The sequence below is a fragment of the Triticum urartu genome, chromosome 2A, assembly GCF_056163025.1.
Source record: "Triticum urartu cultivar PI428250 chromosome 2A, HENAU_Tu73, whole genome shotgun sequence".
NCBI classification, from domain to species: domain Eukaryota; kingdom Viridiplantae; phylum Streptophyta; class Magnoliopsida; order Poales; family Poaceae; genus Triticum; species Triticum urartu.
Window position 1 is genome coordinate 58,330,556 of NC_141874.1, and position 9,016 is coordinate 58,339,571.

At 41.3% G+C, this 9,016-nt stretch overlaps 1 pseudogene; it reads left to right on the plus strand.

Moving 5' to 3' along the window:
* The first annotated feature begins 1,578 nt into the window (after positions 1 to 1,578).
* On the plus strand, positions 1,579 to 2,602 carry LOC147983720 (uncharacterized; annotated as a pseudogene).
* Positions 2,603 to 9,016: the final 6,414 nt, after the last annotated feature.

A 9,016-nucleotide genomic window follows, 5' to 3' on the forward strand; every position in this document is an offset into this window, starting at 1 on the left:
CTATGCCAAGGAGCACATGAACGTCGTATGGTTCCAGCCAGACATGGACGTATTTACGGTGACTCGCCACTAGTTCATGCTATTTCCTTGTTGACTGAGAGCCTAGCCAGGAGTTCTTGGAAATTCATGGCAACACAGGTAGCTAAGGAACAGGCAGTTGTACGGGGGATAAACATCTAGTGCTATATTATTGCCAAGCTAAATTATCCGATATAGTAATAGGTTCCAAAATTATCCGATATGTTGATCATAGGACATGTTTCTAATTGTAATTGTGATAATTTGAAATTCAGTAATAAAGTTTTCCAGCAAAGAAACATAAAAATCTAACATACCTCTGATCCATGTTAATTGTCGCTCAAGGTGATGTATCTAGAGCTGAAATACATGTGTAGGCACATCTATTTGAGTTAAAATTAACATGGATCGAAGGGAGTAGTAATAGTAAAGTTATGAAAATACCTTATACATCTGATATTCACTCAAGCCAATTTTTGCGCGACACATGAATTTTAGCTCCCTGGCAGCGTGGCAATCTATGGGGCAACATTCGCTATTCTTTTTTGTTTTCAACGCGAACGCTTCCTTGCAGAATACTCATCTTCATGTCGTCTCCATTCTGCTACCCATCATCGTCCCATACTCCATTCAACCATTTCGATTGATTCTCATCACACATCGCTCGAATCCACCGCCGCCACGCTCAGCAGCCATCTCTCACGTCTGGCTACCATGAGAGAGTAGGAGGGGAAGCGATGCGACTACTACCTCAATCCACCAGGCGGCCATGGGGTATCGATCGACACAACTGCTCTCTCCCGCCAAACGATGGCTATGGGGGATTGCCCCATCGGACGTCGCCGGCGCGCACCTCCAAAGTCATTGTGCACAAGGTCGAGGAAATGCAGCAGGCAGCAGAGCTCAACGAGGAGACACTGTGGGTGGCGGAGGACGCGCGATGCTACCAGAGAGATGGTGCTGCTCATCCGCATCGATGAGCAATCGACCCATTCCTCATCATCACTCGCGGGCTTGATGTTGCCCTCACTGCCCTCTGCTGCCACCCTTCGTGGATCGGGATCCAGTCAGATCGATCGAATCTGAGACCCAAAATTTTGTTGGTCATCTCCTTCTAGAAGACAGCTTCCCCTTCAGGCAAGTGCGGGTGTGTTCGTTTTCTCCCACCCCTTCCCAATATGCGAGATCAGCTAGATGTGATATTCTCGATCACACATCACCTTCTATTTTTTCACACGTACAGTCTGTAGTCTGCAGAGTACCTCTATTATTTTCTGGCACTTGTTTCTTTCTTATTTCTGTTCAACCTCATGTTGATCTATAATCAATGGCAAAACATTAGGGAATTATTCTCTAGTTCATGGCAATTTAGATAAATTTTTATTGATAAGATGTTTAGAAAATGTTCCTATAACAATTTTTTGAGTTTGTCATGGAAAATCTTGCAACGAATTTGATATGGTGCATGTATAGGTGCCATGGCAGAGAAACATAATTTTTTTTGCCTTTTTTACTCGCATATTTACATACTTTCCTAAAAACAGTTTGCCATAACAAATTTCATTCGTCGGTTTCCTACATCTGAAAGTTGTCTGCAAGCGGTGGAACTCCATTGAAAGCCCAATACAACATGCAAAAGGGTCGCCATTGCTCATGACAACCCGCCTAGCAGCAAGGACAAAAGAAGATCTTCTTAACGTCTTCGATCCGATGAGCGAGAAGAAGTACAACATTAGGGTAAACATCCCTGCTTCAAGTCTCAAACCATAGGGTTTGCAGTTATTGCATTTCACAAAGAATGCCTGGTTCATCATGTCAAGAGGCGGTGACCACATGTACTCCCTAGTGAATCCATTCAAGAATTACCCGGATGGCGGCCATGCGATTTCTCTTCCTCTTCTAGATATCCTTGGCCTCAAAGGATTATCATTCTCTTCCATACCAGGTTCTCCGGATTTTGTGGTCCTCGCCGTGGGAGCCATGCCAGACTGCGAAGTTTTCTTTATTCAAACATTGCGAATAGGAGACAAAGAATGGAAGGAAGAAATCTTATGAAATGTTGATGTGCTGTTCTTCATGGCATCTCACATCCCCGTCTTCCTTGATGGCATCGTTTATTTCCTAGACATGAATGGCAGGCTCAGAGTCGTGGACTTGAATGTGGAAAAGATGGAGTGGAAGTTCCTTGACAAAAGCCAGATCAACCGATACGTGGAAGTGACTGTGTATACAAATCAGGAGTTGGACTATAGCTATCTAGCGGAGTGGAAAGGTGACCTGGTCGCCATTATCGGAGAAAATGGCAATTTTGGGTTCATCGGAATATTTAAGCGTGATCAGTCTAGGATGGATTGGACGGATTTGGAAGAGATGGAGGATGCTGCCATGTTTTGGGATAGAAGCAATGCTCTAATTGCGAGGCCAGCTTGCCGAAGGGATTTATGCAACAAGGTGTACTTTCTGAGCTATACTAAGACTGATGATGGTGTGCAGGCCTACTACTGCTTAAAAGAGCAAGAATACTACACTTCCTTTTTGCGCCAAGGAGCCAATGAATGCCATATGGTTCGAGCCAAACTTGTAGGATTTACTTTGGTGACCGAGCAGTAGTCGATTGGAAGCCTAACAAGGAGTACTTTGAAATTCCTTTGCAACCTAAATAGCAGAGGAACAAGCACTATACTTGACCTAATTAAACATGTTTATCTTATTTCCACATGCATGCCAATCATAGGAGGGGGACAAAAATTCATTTGGAAATCTAAAGGAATGTTAATAGTTTGTCTTCCCTTGTCTTGGGTTCTCAGCGAGTGTCTCAAGCTCGTTACTACCTACTACATCGTCATGTCTTGCTTTGATTTGCCCTGCGATTTACTTGATCGTGCAAATACGTAAATTTGGGTGTCAGCTAGTAAAACCTCATACAGTCAACTGCCAGCAGCAGCTAGGTTGCCAAATGACCGGGGTGCAGAGTTTTGTGTGGTGCCAAAATCATTCAGGGACCAACAACTGAACAACTGATATAAATATATGAAAAAAAACCCTACTCCCTCCATTCCATAATGTAAGACGTTTTTTGACACTTTAGATGGGTGCGCCGATGATTGATTTGAAAAGAGAGAAAGGAAAGGTGTTGAGATTTTTCACGACAAATCAATGAACCCATATATTTGGTTAGTTTCCACCTTGCAGATTATGGAGTCTCATACAAAGAAAGTACAAGACCCATACACTAGTAGAAAACATGGCTTTGGTCCAGGCCGGGCCAGCCCATTAGTCCCGGTTCAGTCACGAACCGGGACCCATGGGGGCAACGGTCCTAGTTCGTGAGGCCAGGGGGCTGGCCGGGCCTCATGGGGTATTGGTCCCGGTTCGTCGGGACCCTTTGGTCCCAGTTCTAGACACGAACCGAGACCAATGGGCCTCGCTCCTGGCCCACAATCATTGGTCCCGGTTCGTGGCTGGAAGCGTGTCCTTTGGTCCCGGTTCCAACCACGAACCGGGACCAATGAGATGCCTATAAATACCCCCGCGAGCAGAGCACTCCACTGCTTTGTTTTTCTGGCAGTCCGTTGGAGAGCTTTGTGGTGCTCTAGCTCACCTCCTATACACACGAGGTGTTCGATGAAATGCCTGAGCCATATTTAAGCTTTCTCCTCTCGAAGCTCCTTGTCCAATCTCCATTTTCCTCGAGGTTTGTCTAGGTTTGACGGTCCGTCCTGTCCCGTTCTCGTCCTCACCGCCATCAATCGCCCGCGCCGATCTCGTCGTTGACACCACTGTGGTGAGCGTCTTGATCTTATCTTCTTTCTAAAAGAAAAAAGTTCTTACTTGTATGATTTAGATAGATACTTATGTAATTTTCTTACTTTTATAATTGTTTGTTATTATACAGTGTGATGGTTTTGGCATCCGCCTCCGTTGGCCCTCGTCCTGTCTATGATTCAGATGTGGTATATATTCTCTTCTATAACTATTTGGTTCATTTATTGTTTATGACAATTATGCCGACCAACGTGACATAGATTTTTTTATCTAGGAGGCATGTGAACTGGAAATTCCAACCAACCCTATTGTCGAGAGGTTAAATTTAGTTTAAGAAGAAAACAATTACTTGAAGGAAAAAAATTGAGGAGAAGATGATATTGGAGTTGCATGTTACGGATGTCGTCGATGATCACAAGATCAAGATGGATGCAATGCGCTTGAAGATTAGAAAGATTAGAAAATATGTCATTCATACCGAGGCTTGATATCATTATGCTGTTGGATCAATTGTTACCTTGGTTGCAATTATGATCGCATTTGTTGTTGCATTGAAATGTTTTAGATATTTTCAATGTATGGTTTAATTAGATGCTTTGGAGAGCTATATGTTGTTCAATGAGAACTATGTATGTACTTTGGTTTTAATGTGATGATGAACTTCTATTAATTTGGTCACTTATCTATTCATGATGTTCTGTAATGGTTTTTGACACACTTAATTATATATAATGCACGCAGATGAACTGGTAATGGATGTACGGTAACAGATGCACCTCTGAGTACATTGAGGGCGTGCATAATTTTCTCGTAGTGGCTGAGACTAACAAGCAGAATGGGTTTATGTGTTGTCCATGCCCTAGCTGTGGGAATACGAGGTCTTACTCCGACTCGAAAACCCTTCACACCCACCTGCTTTATAAGGGTTTCATGCCACACTATAATGTTTGGACCAAGCACGGAGAAAGATGGGTTATGATGGAAGACAACGAAGAAGAAAAGGATGATGACAACTATGTGCCCCCTGAATATGGTGATACTGCAACGGGGGGAAGCTGAAGATCAAGAGGAACCAGACGATGTGCCCGATGATGACCTCTGTCGGGTCATTGTTGATGCAAAGAGACAGTGTGAAAGTGAAAAGGAGAAGCTGAAGTTCAATCACATGTTATATATATGATCACAAAAAAGGGTTGTACCCAAATTGCGAAGATGGCCACACAAAGCTCGGTACCGTACTGGAAGGCAGAGAATGGTGTACTTGACAAAGGATTTGAGAAGCTACTAAAATATTGAAGAAAAAGCTTCCAAAGGATAACGAATTGCCCGATAGTATGTACGCAACAAAGAAGGTTGTATGCCCTCTAGGATTGGAGGTGCAGAAGATACATGCATGCCCTAATTACTGCATCCTCTACCATGGTGCATACGAGGATTTGAACGCAGGCCCGGTATGCAGCGCATCGGTATAAGATCAGACGAGATGACCCTGGTGATGTTGATGGCGAGTGCCCCAGGAAGAGGGTTCCTGCCAAGGTGATGTGGTATGCTCCTATAATACAACAGTTGAAACGTCTGTTCAGAAACAAAGAGCATGCCAAGTTGATGCGATGGCACAGAGAGGACCGTAAGAAAGACTGCAAGTTGAGAGCACCCGCTGACAGGTCGAAGTGGAGAAAAATTGAGAGGAAGTATTGGGAGGACTTTGCAGGTGACGCAAGGAACATGTGGTTTGGTTTAAGAGTGGATGGCATTAATCCTTTTGGGGAGCAGAGCAGCAATCACAACACCTGGGCCGTGACTCTATATATCTATAACCTTCCTCCTTGGCTGTGCATGAAGCGGAAGTTTATTATGATGCCAGTTCTCATCGAAGTCCCTAAGCAACCCGACAACGACATTGATGTGTACCTAAGGCCATTAGTTGAAGAACTTTTACAACTGTGGAATGGACATGGTGTACGTGTGTGGGATGAGCACAAACAACAGGAATTTGACCTGCATGTGTTGCTGTTTGTAACCATCAATGATTGGCCTGCTTTCAGTAACCTTTCAGGAGAGACAAATAAGGGATACCATGCATGCACGCACTGTTTAGATGACACTGAAAGTATATACCTGGACAAATGCAGGAATAATGTGTACCTGGGGCATCGTCGATTTCTTCTAACCAACCATCAACGTCGAAAGAAAGGCAAGCATTTCAAAGGCAAGGCAGATCAACGGAAGAAGCCCACCATCCGTACCGGTGATCACGTACTTGCTATGGTCAATAATTTACAAGTAATCTTTGGAAAGGATCCCGACAGACTATCTATTTCGAATGACGCTGAGGGACGCGCACCCATGAGGGACGCGCATGCCTCCAAAGCAGTATGAAGGTCCTGCCAGCTACGCTCTTACCAAAGAAGAGAAGGAAATCTTCTTTGAGTGCGTGCTCAGTATGAAGGTACCGTCTGGCTTCTCGTAGAATATAAAGGGAATAATAAATATGCCAGAGAAAAAGTTTCAGAACCTAAAGTCTCATGACTACCACGTGATTATGACGCAACTGCTTCCAGTTGCATTGAGGGGGCTTCTACCGGTGACAACACTGTTTTTGATGAGCTGTACTCATTGGCCAGGGGACAATCTTCAACTGTATTGGCTTACAAAGGGTACGAGATAAATGGGAATACATTTTACACGATCGCCCAAGATCAAAAGAGCACCAACCAAAACAGCGGTGTCCGCTTTGATGCAGCAACCAAGAGGGGAAAGGACACATATTATGGTTACATAGTGGACATATGGGAACTTGACTACATACATGATTTTATGGTCCCTTTGTTTCAGTGCAAATGTGTCAATCTGTCAGGAGGCGGGGTAAAGGTAGACCCATAGTACGGAATGACAATAGTGGATCTGAACAATCTTGGGAACACAGACGAACCATTTGTCCTAGCCAATGATGTGGCGCAGGTTTTCTATGTGAAGGACATGTCTACCAAACCAAGAAAAAGAAAATATAAGGAAGAAAATACATCATACGATGAGCCAATGCGCCACATAGTTCTTTCAGAAAAAGAGACATCGTGGGATTGGAGGGCAAGACAGACATGTCTGAAGATTATGAAAAGTTTCATGAAATTCCTCCCTTCAAAGTCAAAGCTGGCCCAAGCACCCAGTTAAATGATGGAGATTATCCATCGCTACGACGCAATAAGAAAATGACACAAGCAAAGAAAAAGTGAAGACTCTCTCTCCACAACTATTATGATGATGCCTTTGATCCAGATATCACTGTAGTTACATGTGAAGAAATGAAATGCCTTCTGTAACAGATGAGTTTCCGTATGAAACCCTGATACTTCGAAAGAGATTTTCCATTTTGTACACGAAGTGCATCCATTTTTTGCTGTAACCCTCTCAACTTTTTAGCACATACTATGTGGGTGAAATGATGATACCATGCCAGGTTTCAACTTTATCAGAGTTCATTTGTAGTGCTTTTCAATTTCAGGGTCATTTAGCTTACAAAAATCAGTACATGCATGAAAAATACCAGATGAAGTCAGAAAGGGTTGAAAATTGATGATGTGGCTATGAATGGTTCAATTTAAACACACAAAAAGTTTGGATTTGAAATAAGTTCAAAATAATGAAATCCCTTTGTAACAGCTGAGTTTTCGTCCGAAACCCTGATACTTCGAAAGAGATTGTCCATTTTGTACACAAAGTGCATCCAGTTTTTGCCATAACCCTCTCAACTTTTTAGCACATGCTATCTGGGTGAAATGATGATACCATGAAAACTTTCAACCTCTTTAGAGTTCATTTGTAGTGCTTTTCAATTTCAGGGTCATATAGCTCAAAATATCAGCAAATGCATGAAAAATAACAAATAAAGTTAGGAAGTTTTGAAAATTGATGATGTGACTTTGAATGGTGCATTTTGAACACTCAAAAGTCTGGAGTTCAAATAAGTTCAAAAAAATGAAATCCCTTTGTAACAGATGAGTTTTCGTCCGAAACCCTGATACTTCGAAAGAGACTGCCCTTTTTGTACACGAAGTGCATCCAATTTTTCCCGTAACCCTCTCAACTTTTTAGCACATGCTATGTGGGTGAAATGATTATACCATGACAACTTTCAACCTCTTCAGAGTTCATTTGAAGTGCTTTTCAATTTCAGGGTCATATAGCTCAAAAAAATCAGTAAATGCATGAAAAGTAACAAATGAAGTCAGAAAGGGTTGAAAATTGATGACATGGCTTTCAATGGTGCATTTTGAACACACAAAAAGTTTGGATTTCAAATAAGTTCAAAAATGAAATCCCTTTGTAACATAAGAGTTTTTGTCCGAAACCCTCATACTTCGAAAGAGATTGTCCATTTTGTACACAAAGTGCATCCGGTTTTTGCCGTAACCCTCTCAACTTTTTAGCACATGCTATGTGGGATAAATGATGATATCATGACAACTTTCAACCTCTTCAGATTTTATTTGAAGTGCTTTTCAATTTCAGGGTCATTTATCTCTAAGAATAATGAACTAGAAAACTTTTATGAAACTCTAATAGCAAAAATAATGAACTAAAAGAATGAACTAGAAAACTATAATGAAACTCTAATAGCAAAAAGAATGAACTAGAAAACTTTAATGAAACTCTAATAGGAAATGGAATCAACTAAAAAGCTTTTATAAACCTCTAGTATTTTTGAAACTAAAATTATATAAAATTTATGCAACTAAAATTATGAAAGTATTTTTTGTTCAAAACATTAATAGCAAAAAGTATTTTCATAAAGAATCTTTTTGTTTGAAACTTTAATAGCAAACTAAAATAACAAAATCTATTTTTGATTAAAACAGACATTTCAAATAACCTAAAAATTACCAAATTGAATATAATGATAAAACACAGTAATATTAGATAGCAGGAAAAAGAATCGCTCAAAAATCTATTTTTATAGTAAAGTTATTCACAAACTAGTGATCCATAGCCATCCCAAGATATATTGCCATGCAACTTACCACCATTTTGTTTATTATGACACGCTCCATCATTTTCATATTTGCTTCGCATGATCATGTAGTTGACATTGTATTTGTGGCAAAGCCACCGTTCATAATTCTTCCATACATGTCACTCTTGATTCATTGCATATCCCGGTACACCGCCGGAGGCATTCACATAGTCATATTTTGTTCTGAGTATTGAGTTGTAATTGTTGACTTGTAAGTAAATA